Raw genomic sequence first — 13987 nt, 5'->3', positions numbered from 1 at the left:
CGCCTAGCTTAGCAATGGCATTTCTGGTCCCAATTCTGATCATAAGTCGAGGACAACCCATAGAATGCAGGAGCAAGATGGTTTGGAGAAGCTTAAGCAGGCCTGGATTTAAGCAGGGATGGAAGACCACCAGGAAATGCCAGGGATAGGTTGAGAGGAAGGCAGTGGCCAACCTATCTTGCTATGAAGAAAATTAGGTGGAGCCCCTTAGTGACTGTGAGCCAATCAGTAAGTGACTCTGAGTTCTAGTCCCGCCTTAGGCATCAAAGGCAGCTGGGGACTTTGAACCAATCACCAGAAGGCTCTGATTTGAATTCCCAAGGCCCAGCTAGGACTTCAGGGCCAGACTCTATGCTGCCCCCTACAGGCAGTGAGTTTCAGCTGAACCCTGGCAAGAGGGAGGGGCTGTGGCTGGTGTATTTGTGTGTGTGTGTGTGTGTGTGTGTGTGTCTGTCCATGTCCGTCCAGGAGTTTCTCTCCTATGCTCTCGGATGGGGCTGCTCTACCCCAGAAGGACCCAGGGGGGAAACCTGGGGTCCTGCTGGAAGACAAGGCGGCAGTGGTGACCAGCAGGGCCTCTGCCCAAAATCCGCCCTGCCTTAACATTGACAAGGGTTAAGGCAGCAGGCTAGGAAGCAGGAGATCCTGAGTTCAAGTCCTGCCTTAGCCCTGAAAGCCTGTTTGCTGACCTCGGGACAGATGCTCTCTTTCAGACAAGCCCACCTCACAGGGTGATTGTTGTGGGGAAAAGAGGAGGAAGAGGAAGACGAGTTGGACATGTTCACCTCCTTTAGTTAGTTGAAAAAATAATAAAACAGTGGGAAAAAATCTAACAAAAATAAAAATGGACTTTCCTGCTTCTGTTTGCATGGAATCTGTCCTGGCCGTGTGCAGATCCAGGAATTTCTCTTCTCACCAGGGAGGAAGATTCTTTTTTTAAAAAAATCATCCTTTCCATTTTCTCTCACTCCTTTTTTCACTTCCTGTGGAGGCCCCAGTGGGGAACCCAGAGCCCCTCCCAGCCCTGGGACACAGCCGGTCTCTCTGTTTCTTTTGGAAAGATTCCTTCCCCAAGCAGAGCCTGCCTGAGTTCCATCATCCACTTCCCTCCCTGCCTAGGATCAGCTGAATTCCTCCCTTCAGACAATAGGAAAAAGGGAGTTTGGACAGAGTCCCCGGGTCAGTCTCCGTTCTTCCCCTCAGAGGGTGACACTCCCTCCACAAAGCCCAATCCCCCCTCGGTTCCTGGATACCTCCGTCCATCGCTCAGCTCACAGCAGGGCCAAAGTGGCTGAGAATTGGGATGGAAGGGATCACAAACCCTCTTCAAGCTTCCCCAGCCACAACTGACTCTCAGACACAGACTGTGGTCTCACAGAAGCTCCTCAATGGGGCCTTTATGGGGCAGTGGGAAGGGTCATATGGGATCAATCTCACAACACTCACCCTATAGGGCTGCCCCATCTGCTGTCCCTGGTGGCAGATGGAAGATTGTGAATTCCACTCCTGACACCAGTTTCTGTGGAATCAAATGCAGGAGAAACCAAATAATCCAGGCTCAGTGGAGTTGTTATTTATTCAGTCTCCACTGGAGGAATTTCCCTCCAGAAAATAGTGAGAGGAAATCTTACAGACAAAAGGATGCAGACATATTTATACATTCCAGGAAAGGAGGAGAAAATGACAATCATACATGTGCATAGTTTATTTAATAGACAATGTAAACATGAATATTCATAATTAGCACGGCTCACATTACCTCCCCACCCTTGTACTGTTGCTACCCTCAAGAAAGAGTTATTGTGTAAATAAAAAGAAACATCTCAGCTGCATTGGCAAAGCAGTTTGAATGAAATGTACTGAGAAACGAGGGCATCAACGTTCCTCCCTACATTCCGTCTATATTTCTGTCTTGCTAATATGCCCCCATTTCTCCAAGAAATTTGTCTCCTCACAATCTTCTTTTAATTCTCTGGATGAGAAAAAAAAAAAACCAAAGTGAGAATTTCTTAGAGGTACACACCTAAACAACAACCCCAAAATGAAATCCTGGACAGCCGTTGTGATCAACAGCTACTGCACAGTGTGTTTAATTGGCAGATGAAGAAGGAACCATGTAATCGCAATGAATATTTGTCTCCCCAGCAGAGTACCTGGAGGCCACCAGCCTGTCTGCTTTGGTTGGAGGGTGTAAGAATTGGGATGAGATCTGAATTATTTGTGTAAAGAGAATGAACCTGACAGATTCCATTTTGAACAAATACATCTCTATTTTGCTTGCTCAGGCTGGAAAAATACTGCTTGTAACAGCATCCCATGTTTTGCTGACAGCCTGGGTCACTCTGACCCAGCCAGGAATAGCCCAGGTGGGAACTTGGATGTCTCTTTTGATACGGATATGTTTTTGGGAAGTCGGTAATTATCTTGTTATTGTCTAAAGTGTGAGAACGGAGGAAATGAGGAATTTTGGGTAAAGTTTAAAATGTCATTTGTTCTTGACACGCAGGTAACAAGAAAATTTCCCAGAGAAGAACACGGGAAATTTATTTTTGGGCTGCAGCTTAATTATTGCCAATTATTGTCAATATTGCCAACTATCGATCACGCCAAGTACATTTATGTAAGTGTATTACGACTCACTTTAATGATACCTATGGGACTTCAACTTGTGTATTTAAGTCTCACCTGTTGCATTGCCCAGGATTCTCTCTGAGAATCCTTTCGTGCGCATGAGAGTTTTCAATAAGACTTCTTCTTATTGATTAATAAAGCTTTTTGTTGCCTATAATCTCCTTGTTTGGTTTTTCTTAAGTATATAGAAAATACATCAGGGATATTGTTCTCACAGAGGGACAGTGGTCCCCATAGAGATAATCATACACCATGGTTGGGTCTTCCCTCCCATGGCTTCCATCTTACTTCTTTTCCTGCTCACTTTCTCACACAGAGACACTTTTAGATGCTGTCAGCAGGAACAATTGCTCAAAGGATTTCTTAAAAAGGTCTAATGTTTATTGGCAGTTGCTGAATATTAAATTCCTCTGAACGACTTTCACAGAGTTGTATTTAGCTAGATTTATTGGGATTAAAGGGGAAAAGTTACAAGAATTACAGTCATTCAACCATTTCCCGTTCTGAAACAAGTAGATATGATTTTCTTTGACTCCTGCATACTATCTAAATGGAAAGAATATCTCCTTTCAAATAAAAGAAAATGTAATAATTCTTCCAATATCATAATGGTATTATATCTCATGCTTTTACATTTGTTCTGGCCGTAAGCTGCTCCTTTGTGTTCAGGTCTGGCCTCAGAAGGATAATGTAGCACTTGGAGATGAAGATGCAGCCCAGCAGACCAGCACTGGAGGCCAGGATGGAGAAGACCTGAACAGCCACCATGTATTTCCCTTTGGTGCTCAGGTAGGTGGGCACAAAAGTCACCCAGACACTGCAGAAGACCAGCATGCTGAAGGTGATCAGCTTGGCTTCGTTGAAGGCCCCAGGCAGATTCCTGGCCAGGAAAGCCACCGTGAAGCAGATGGCAGCCAGGAAGCCCATGTAGCTGAGGGTGACGTAGAACATGACAACAGCCCCTTCGTTGCATTGCAAGATGATCTCTCCAGGCTGGGAGCGGAGGTCAGAGTCAGGGAAGGGGGGAGAAACTCCCAGCCAGATGGAGCAGATGATTATTTGGAGAGCAGAAGAAGAAAGGATGATGGAGTTGGCCAAACTCTTCCCCAACCATCTCTTCACTCGATTTCCTGGTTTTGTGGCCAGGAAAGCCAGCACCACCGTGATAGTTTTGGCCAAGAGAGAAGAAACGGCAACTGAGAAGATGATGCTGAAAACCATCTGTCGAAGAAGGCAGGTGACTTTCCTTGGTTGACCAATGAAAAGAAGAGGAGACAAGAAGCAAAGCAGGAGGGAGACCAGGAGGATGTAGGAGAGGTCCCGATTGTTAGCTTTGACAAGGGGTGTTTCCCTGTATTTAATGAAAATGAATAAAACAAGGCCTGACTTTACGAACAAAAATACAGCAAAAGAGACCAGGATGATGCCCAGAAGTTCTTCATAAGACAGGAAGGTTATAATTTTGGGGATACATTGGACCCTCTCCTCATTTGGATATTTATCATCCGGACACTTGGTGCATTTTCCTGTATCTGAGAAAGTCAAAAAGCATTTTTTCTTTAATATTCTGGTTTTTCTTTTACATTTCAAGAAATACCTTTTTGGGGAAATGCCTAATTCCAAGGACATTTTGTTGCTTAACCATTCCACAGGGGGAAAAAGATAGTATAATTTTCTAATACCTTTATAGCTAAGGTATACAATATTGGATGATTTCTAGTACATTTTGAATAAACACAAAAAAAGAACTGAGCTTCAATGCAATGTTTTAATTTCCACTTTCATAAAAATGCTCTGGATAAATCCATTTCCACCAGGCCTTCCTTTCCTCTGGTGTGGAATGGGACCTTCGGGCTCCTACCCTTGGCTGTGCCTCCTTCTCCTCCAGGCTCCCGCTTCCACGCAGAGGGGCGGAGGCCCATTGGCCAGGCTGAATGCCTGGGGGAGGGCCAACAGAGGAGGAAAACTGGAGGTAAATGAGGGAGCCTGGAGGAGAAGGAGGCCAAGGGTAGGAGTCTGAAGGCCGTAGAGACCCCTCTGGTATCACCCACCTTTCTGAGTGGAGAAGGTCCCCTCCGGACAAGGAACGCAATCGTAGCAGCAAAATGGCTCTCCTTCTCGAGCCCTCTTGACAAATCCAGGCTGACAACTTTCCACACATTTGGACTCAGGCAGAGGCTAAGCAGAAGAAAAGGAATGCCAAAGGAAAGATATTAGGACTCTCTGTCTATGGAAAATGGGGGTAGGCGTGGATATTAGACAAGTAGATTCTGAGCTTCGCGTAGGTAAATATGAAATCTCTGATTCCTTCCAAACAGGTGTAGGAGATGCGACTCTGGCAGTTTCTTTCTTTCGTTCCCCCTTTTTGCTTCTGGCATTTAACATTGCAATAATAAAGGACTTTTCTACTTAATAAAGTCTGGAGGGATGGAATTGAGTAAAGGTTTAAGCATTAAGTGACAAACAACCAGTTCCTCCTCATGGCTGAATTAAAATGCATTCCTCCACTCTTCATTTATCCATGGTTAGGATGAACCCATATTAGATTTTTGAATACATTTATTGTTAAAGATTTATTAAATTGTTATTTTATTAGATTTATTTAAGTAGAATAAAATGTGATTTAAAAGGAAGCTTCTGAAAAGGTTTCTTCTGGACTAGAGAAAGCCTTGCAAAGCTGCTCCCCTTTGACACGAGTTCAAAACAGTCTCCCAGGTAAGAGATAAAGGAAAACATCCTCATAAATTATAGCTGATGATGTTACCTAGTTGGGTAATGAAACGTCTGCATGAAAACAAGGAAGCTCAGAGAGCACCAAGGAGCCCCCATGTCAACCCTGAGCTACAAATATTCTCCTTTATTAAGACTAAAGGTTTCTGCATAGTTTCTGCAACTGTAGTGAGACTGAGGGGAGATCATGAGAAAGTCTCCCTGAAAAAGATTAAGTCTCAAATCTTTGGCTGCAACAGATGAGAGATGAGTGTGAGTCCTGGGTCAGAAGGAGATATGTCTAAGGCCCATCCAGTTATCCAAGAGAAAGTCATTTGTGTTGAAGAACTGCAATAGGGAGACTCCAACTGGCATGGAAAGACAGAGCCACATTTCATATTGGTTAAATTGGGAGACTCTTTTTCACCCAGAGGCATTGGTGGGATTCAGCCGGTTCGTACGACTTTGGGAGATCCGGTTATTAACTTTCTGAGCAGTTTGGTGAACTGGTTGTTGGAAGAAATCATTAGGGCAGAGAACCAGTTGTTGAATTATTTCAATCCCACCACTGCCCAGAGAGACTGAAGCAGTGGCGTAGCGTTGGGGGTGCAGGGGGGCCGGGCGCACCGGGCGCAACATCTGGGGGGGGCGCGCTCACACTCACAGCTCTCTGCCCCTGCCTGGCTCACTCTCTCTCTCTCACTGCAATGCTGGCTTAGGTCACCCAGCCCAAGTTCCCGCTGGGTGGAAGTTGCCCCTCCCCAAACGCCACTCCGGGCCGACCCAGCGCGCGAGTCCCGGGCATCCCGTGACGCGTGCGCTCTTGCTGAGCTTCCGTGACTCGTCCCCGCTGGCGCCCTTCACCGCTCTTCGGGCGGTAGGTAGTCGTTCTCCTCGCTTGCCGTTGTCTGAGACGGTGGCCTGTCTTTTCTGGCTCACGTGGTGGCCGGCGGGAAGGGTCTGTGGGCTCCTTTTCTTTCGGGCTGGAAAGAGGTGGAAAGCGGCTCTCCTTGACTTTCTTCTCCTCTCTCTTCCTTCTTCCAAGCACTTTTCAGAAAGGTCTACCGGCTGGGACGGTAGTTTGTAAAGCGAGAAAGAGTGCCGGGCTGGGGTTGGTTTTGGGTTTTGCAAGCAAACGAGAACTGGCAGCCGATTAATAAGAATTATTTTTAAGTAGTAAGTAGCTAGTAAATAAAGTAGTTAAGAAAGCACGCGAAAGGGTATCCTCCCCAGATTTGCTGGAGGCGGTATCCACGACTGTCTTGCTGGAAGCGGAGTCTCTTTGTGGGAATGCGTCCCCGCCCCGAACTTGGTTCTTGTTCCTCATCCTGGTTTTAAGGCAAAGCGTAGGCCTTAGGGTTACGCAGACCGGTTTCGGTATTGAACCCAGCCTTATGAGGCTGAGGCTAGCAGAGAGATGGGTTCTTTTTCCGATGGGTATGATGCCAGATTTTGCAAGCCTAGATTCGTTTATCCAGGAACGAACCCAGCTGAAGTCTATGGGAATTTGATTTCTTAGCTCCATGCAGTTTTGGAAGCGTTGCACTGATTAAAAAAATGCACATTGCATCTTGTGGAGAATTGCTAACAAATCCAAAATAGTTCGTGTTTTGTCAAAAATAGGGTGTGGGGGAGGCAGAGGAGGAGAAAACTTCCCTTTGTTCCTTAGACCTCTTACAAAATTCTCAGTCCCTTTACTAAAGGTATTAAAAGGAGATGACATTCGTGATCAGATTTTCTAGAGTATTAAATTGATCTGTAGGTGTAAACCGGCTGAACTGTGTTTGGGGAAACCTTTACTTCTAAAGGCATTTTCAAGGGAGAGTTAAGTTTTCAGGCCACTTAGCAGAGGCTGCTACTCATCTCCCCCCACCTCCCTTACAAATGTATACTTTATTCATTTTGGATTGAGATATTATCTCTTAGTAGATGGCTGGAGGAAAGTACACTAGCATTGCTTGAAACTGCTTCTGTTTGGAGCAAGTACGCAAAGAGACTTATTTGCCAAAGCCAGTATTTTGCTGACTTCTGGCTCATTAACACTGTAGAGTTTATCCAATCTCTGCCTTTCTCTTGTCTGAGCTAATTGAATTATTAGCTTAAAACAAATTTTTGGGAGATGAATTACTATCCCAACAAGTCCTGACAGATACCAAGTCTTGTTGGAAGAAACAAATAATGGATGACGTGGTTCACTGTAGTAGACTCTCCCCCCCCCCCCCCCAAGTCATGCTACGCTTGGTTGAAACCTGGAAAGAAGTAAAACAGAATTTTAGGTGTTGTTTTACAAAAAATAAATCATTTTTCACCTCTGTTACAATGTTAACAGAGTCCCATTTTACAATCCCCCCCAGTAGCTGTCTCATTTATTGGTTTTGTTTCACATATATTGTCACATTTGGATGCTCTTAACTGGGTGGAGCTGATAGAAAGATACAATAGTATTCCTTATGAAGACCATTGGTATCTCTGCTCAGACTTTGAAATTGAGACAGTAGTACACCTGCTTCTGAAATACCATATCTATCATTTTTGGAGGGCAGAGTTAATCTCCCTCTAATTACAACTATCCAGGCTGCTCTCATATGACAGTTGGGGTTAGGGGGCGCAAATTACTTGCCTTGCCCCGGGTGCTGACAACCCACGCTACGCCACTGGACTAAAGGTGGCTAACATTCAAGATAAACAAGGCCGTTGAAGGGATTTTCAGATGAAGAGCCCTCTTAAGAGCCAAAGGCCAAATCTAAGTAGTGTTTCCTGTCACAATCTCTCTCCTTACTTCTGATATCAGGAAGGTCTTTTCCTTGAATCAAAGTTGTGTTTCAGTGTTTCTGGGTCAAGGGATTATCACACTGGTCACTGTTATTTTATGGGAACTGAAAGTCTTGGACCTCCTTCCTAGGGGCAGAAGGCCAATTGCTCCCCCCAGTTGGGTGAAAGACAGATATGGCTAATTTTGACCAGGGCTGGACCACTGAAAACTATCACAGACCCTGGACATGCCCTTTCAGGGAAGCATTTCCCAATGGCCTTTCCTTAAGGAGGACAAGAGGAAGCTTCTCTACCAATGGGACCACCAGGAGCTCCATCCAGCCATGATCCAATCTCATTTAGTCAGTGGTGGATTAAGGCTCACTAGTGCCCTAAGCACTGACCAATCTTGGTGCCCCTGTCCTGTGCACATACTGTACAAATGAAGTCTTTCTCAACTTTGTGGTGCCCACTTTGGGCCTAGTGCCCTTAAGCACGTGCTTAGTCTGCTTAATGGTTAATACACCACTGCATTCAGTCCACACCTGAATTCAGGGTCTGTTCAACAGAATTCCCTTCTGCTTTGCTCTTTGAAGACAAGGAAGAAGCCAACCTGAGGCTATTAACAACACAATCTCCAGCACTTGAGGGCTTCTCATCCTAGGATGAATCATCTAAAAAAAGTCTCCAATATTAAAGAGCACCTTATTCAATGGTATTAAAACCTCCCAGGTAGTCTATACAATGAATGAAACTATAAGGTTTTACTCCCCATGTTGAATTCTCAGCAAAGGCCATTGGGCCTGGTAAGTAATAGAAATGGAATAGAATAAAAATAGAGAGATACAAACAGAGGTGGGATAAATTTTTTTTTACTGCCGGCTCTATGGGTCTGGCTTAGTGGGCATGGCATGGCTTGGTGGGTGTGGCGTGGTGGGTGTGGTAGGGGAAGGATACTGGAAAGTCTCCATTTCCTCCCCACCCCACCAACCTGATTTCCAGCTTCATACTCCTCTGCAGAGCAACAAAATAAGACCCAGGTGGTCAACTGGGACTCGGGAGGCAGCAAATAGGGGTGGGGCCAGCCAGAGGTGGTATCTGCCGGTTCCCTGAACTACTCAAAATTTCTGCTACCGGTTCTCCAGAACTGGTCAGAGCCTGCTGAATACCACCTCCGGGTACATACATACATACATGCATACCTACATACATACGACAGACAGACAGACAGAAAGACAGACAGACAGACAAATAGTGGCAGGGATAGAGAGAGGCAGAGAACGAGACAGATAGACATGGGGGAATGGAATGGAATGGACACTGCACACTGCTGGCTCATGTTTAACTGATCGTCCACTAGGACTCCAAGGCCCCGCTCACAGTTTTTGTTCGTTTTTGAGCCAAGTCTCATCTAATTTGTACTTATACCTTTGATTTTGCCTGTCTGGAGATGAAACCTCCAGTACTTCTCCGGTGCTCCAGGATTTTTGAAAGATATGGTACAATGGCTCTGAGATGACAACTGACAGCTCTGGGATGTAATCTGTCAAGTCCCAGTGATTTATATTCATCAAGGTCAGAAAGGTGCTCTCTTACCATTTTCTTGCTTTTTTAATTTTAATTTTGAGTTTGTCATTTACAGTAGCTTTTTTTGATAGATGGGGCTATAATTTCTTTTTGCATGAAGACCGATGCAAAGAATGAGTTAAGCAGCTCTGCTTTCTCTCTGCTGCCTTTTACTTCCTTGCCGTCTTCTCTCTTAAGTGGACCAACTGTTTCCCTGATTTTTTTTTCCTTGTTATTAATATCTCGGAAGGAACTTTTAAAAAAAAATCTTTTGTTGCAAGTCTTTGTTCGTTCTGAGACTCTGCTTTCCTGACTTCGTCTTTGCATGTTCTGGCTCTCTGCTGATATTTCATTTCCCACTTGCTGCACTCTAACAGATTTAATAGATTAACAGGCTTGGTCCACATGAAATGGGTCCTAAATCTTTGGGGGGGAAAAGGGGAAAACACCAAAAATTTCTCCCACCTTGTTAAACAACTTTAGCCGCGAAAGAACTCCTTGGTGGATAGAAAGTCTCTGTCTTTCCCAAGTCCCCATATAGTGTCCGATGGAATCCTCCTTGGGGAGAATCAACTGGCTCAGGATTATCAGATCTGCTGCTACATCTCCATTTTGATCCAAGTACAGTTTCCTATCAGAAATATTGCAAAACTCATTCTTCTGCAGGAAAGGATGGAACTAGGAGGAGAATATCCAGGAAGTTTAAAATCTGAAAGCTTTTTTTTAAAAAATCCCATTTAGCTTTTATACACTTCTATCTTCCTTCTACAGATGTCTAACATCAAAATATGCTTATTTAGAAAAAAATAGATTTTACTGTTATCTTCATAAATAAAAAAACAGTCAGCAAAATTTCTCAGCCATATATTGGCAAATATATATATTAACAAAATATAATTCATGCAATTGGTAAGTTATGGGGGATATTCTAGAGCAGGTGACAAATAAAACGAATCATAGAAAAAAAGATTCATAAATAAACGCCTAGAAAACATCAAGTTGATCACGAGAAACCATTAATTTAGTGACTGTATAAAGTTACAAGGGCACTGAAAAAGGTGACCTATGATAGTTTCCTCCACAATCATGGCAGCATCTCCAGGGTCTCCAGGGGATCAAAATCAGAATTCTTGGCATCCACGTATGAAGGTTAAAACAACAAAATCAATAGGGAAGCCAGATTCACTTAACAACCATGTTTCTGACTTAACAATTGCGATGATTCACGTAACAGGAAAAGGCAAGAAAGGTCATAAAATAGAGCAAAACCCACTTAATGGCTGTCTTGCTTAGCAACAGAAATGCTGAGCTCAGTTGTGGTGGTAAATCCCCTCCTGCCTCTTCCGATACCTGGAAGAAGTTGCTCAGAAGCTCCAGATCTTCTCAACGTTGTTCCAGAGGGAGGGAAATGGGGGAAATGAGCTCAGTCAGACGGGAGGAGATTCTGGCTGAAGGAGGGGAAAAACACCCTGGAAAGAGGAGCAGTTTCAGAGCTGAACCCTCAAAGCAGAGAAGTTCAGCCTCCCCTTCACTAGGGATGCAAAGACTGAGCAGCCATCAGTCAGAGAAGCTTTGACTGGGATTCGTGCAGAGAGGAGGGTTGGGCTGGATGAACTTAGTGTGTCCTTCAAAGCTACTGATATATAATTCTACTCTGCTAATCACAAACCCATAAAGACATGAATGTATTTAAAAATGCATACATGCTTTTAAAATTAACAGTGTTTGAAACCAAAATTCATCTCTTGTGGTGCCTGGTGTTTAGAAGATTATGTCTCAAGCAATTAGATTGGCCCAACTGTTGACCTTCTGAAGGACAATGTGGTTGAGAAGGTTCCCCTCCTTCTCCTCTGGGTTCCTTCCGCAAAGGAACTCCATATTGTTAGAAATAGGAAATAAAGCAAGGAAGGCAATCTGGTACCAAAAAGTAGCAAAAGTTCATTAACGTGTAAGTTTTGGCGATGTGCTTAAGTCAGCAAGGAGCCAAGAGAAGAACTTAAGCGGAGGCTTGAGAAAGAATCAGCGTTTAATTTGATCAAAGCAAAGAGCTGGGTCCAAACATGTACAAAAGAGACATGTAAGGAAGGCCACACCTTAGAGAAGGTATGGCCTCCTTTTATTCCTTTAGAGACATCAGCTTAGTACCCAATACGCCCCCCCTCCCCCGGGCCCATGCCTTCCTTGTAGCCCTGCATGGGTTGTGCAGCAGGGAACGGGGACAGACGGACGGGGGGAGTGATTAGCAACGCAGACCAAAGGTGTAAATTAGAACTGGGGTGTGAATTGTAACAAGGTGCCCCCATATGTGTCTGCTGGGTGAGACCTGAGGATGATGTATGGGGTTCAGACTGATGGCAGGAGCAAGTGTTTGGCAGATACCTAATACAGCATGCATGTGTTACAGGAAACAAAGGTTTAGCTGAAGCAAAGGTTTACAGAACAGAATAACAAGCTTCTACAGATTTTATTATTCCAGTATAGTATATTCTACTACCGGTATTATGTCTAACAAGCTTCTGCTAATTCTACTATTATTTCTCTTCAAATGCATCTGCAGATACACCAGGTGGACCCGGATCAAAGCATGCAAGAAGTTTCATGCCCTTCCTCCCGTCACTCAACACTGTCCTGTGTCCCCATTGGCTGGGTACTACCAAGCTCTCAACCTATTCGGAGCGCCTGTTCAGCAATATGGCCTTATTTCCCCCAGCAACCCTCTGTCTCCATGGCCTGATATAGTTATTCATCACCTGTTAGATCGGGTAATGGAAAGGCACACAAGGCTAAGGGCAGCAACAGCTCTTTATTATAACACAACAAGTAAGAACAATCCAGCGAAGGTTGAGTCCGACAGACACCCTTTTATAGGGAGCTGTCAGACCCTTCGACCAATGAGATTAAGCCATGAATGTCTGACCTTGGTGGAAACCATTATAACTGAAGCTAGTATCTAACACCCCTCCCCTCTTAGATGGGATAATCCTACTGGTAACATAGTCACGCAGGTAGGCGGGCTTTTTGGTAGCTCTACCAGACCTGCACAGTTCAGCCGGAGGGTGTTCTTCGGACAGGTCAGACGGACATGTTTGCTCTGCAGCTCCGCTTGGTGGAAGCTCCTGGAACCTTTCACAGGCCGCGGCTGGAGCTTCTAGAGCCGGTTCGCTCAGAGCTCACTGCAGGCCTGCAACACAAGTAGCTAACTGTCCTGGTGACTTCAGGTTTGAGTTGGCTGTGGAAGGAGTGACTTCGTGCTCCTTTTGGGTAGGGCTTTGGCTAACTTGAGCAGGAGTTACCTCTGGCTGCCTAAGAGTGGAGTTGGAGAGGCGGCCATGGAGTTGGTCAACGTGCCTTCTCCAATTCTGACCGTCCTCAAGCTCTACGAGATAAGAGCGAGGCCCGGTGATACCTATCACTGTGGCAGGAATCCACAGTTCCCCCGGCGTATTTGTGGGTGCAAACTGAATCCCCTACGCTAAAGTTCCGAATTTTGCTTGTGGAGTCAGGGGGTGATGCGGCAGAATAGTTTGGATGTAGCCGGTCTAAGTGGGACCTTAACTGGCGATCCATGAGAAGCTTGGAGGGGCTTCTCCCTGTAGTGGCACTTGGCGTGATGTGTTGAATTAGCAAATAGTGGTCAAACCGTGTTTGCCAATCTCCTGGGCCCATCCTAGATAGGACCTCTTTTGCAGATCTCACCATTCTCTCCGCCTGACCATTGGAGGCCGGATGGAATGGTGCGACCAGGGCATGTCTGATTCCCTGTGCTGCTAAGAAGGTCTCAAATTGCATGGCTGTGAATTGGGGCCCATTGTCAGAGACCAGGACGTCGGGCAGGCCGTGTGTGGAGAAAAGTCTCCGTAGCACCTTGATGACCGCTTCTGCCATAGTGGAGGTCATCAGGACTACCTCTAGCCATTTCAAGTAGGCATCCACAACTACGAGGAATGTCTGGCCATGAACTGGGCCAGCAAAATCAATGTGCACCCTAGACCACGGTGCTTGAGGTCGCTCCCACTCCTTAGCGGGCGCCTCTGAGGGAGTTGGTCTGGACTCCTGGCATGGTCTGCAGGTAGCCACCCATTCTTCAATCTCCCTGTCCATGTTAGGCCACCACACGTAACTCCTAGCCAAAGACTTCATCATGACAATTCCAGGATGCCCTACGTGTAAAGCCTCTAATACTGCAATGCACGGTTTGGGTGGAACAACAACCCGGTCCTCCCACAGCACACAGCCATTAACAACAGACAACTCCTCTCTCTTATAATAGTACATTTTGAAATCAGACCCAACAGGCCCCTTGGGCCACCCCCTCCACACCCAGTTCAAA

Source organism: Natrix helvetica (assembly GCF_964273705.1).
Source record: "Natrix helvetica genome assembly, chromosome: 5".
Lineage (NCBI taxonomy): Eukaryota > Metazoa > Chordata > Lepidosauria > Squamata > Natricidae > Natrix > Natrix helvetica.
This window is presented reverse-complemented; position numbering follows the sequence as displayed.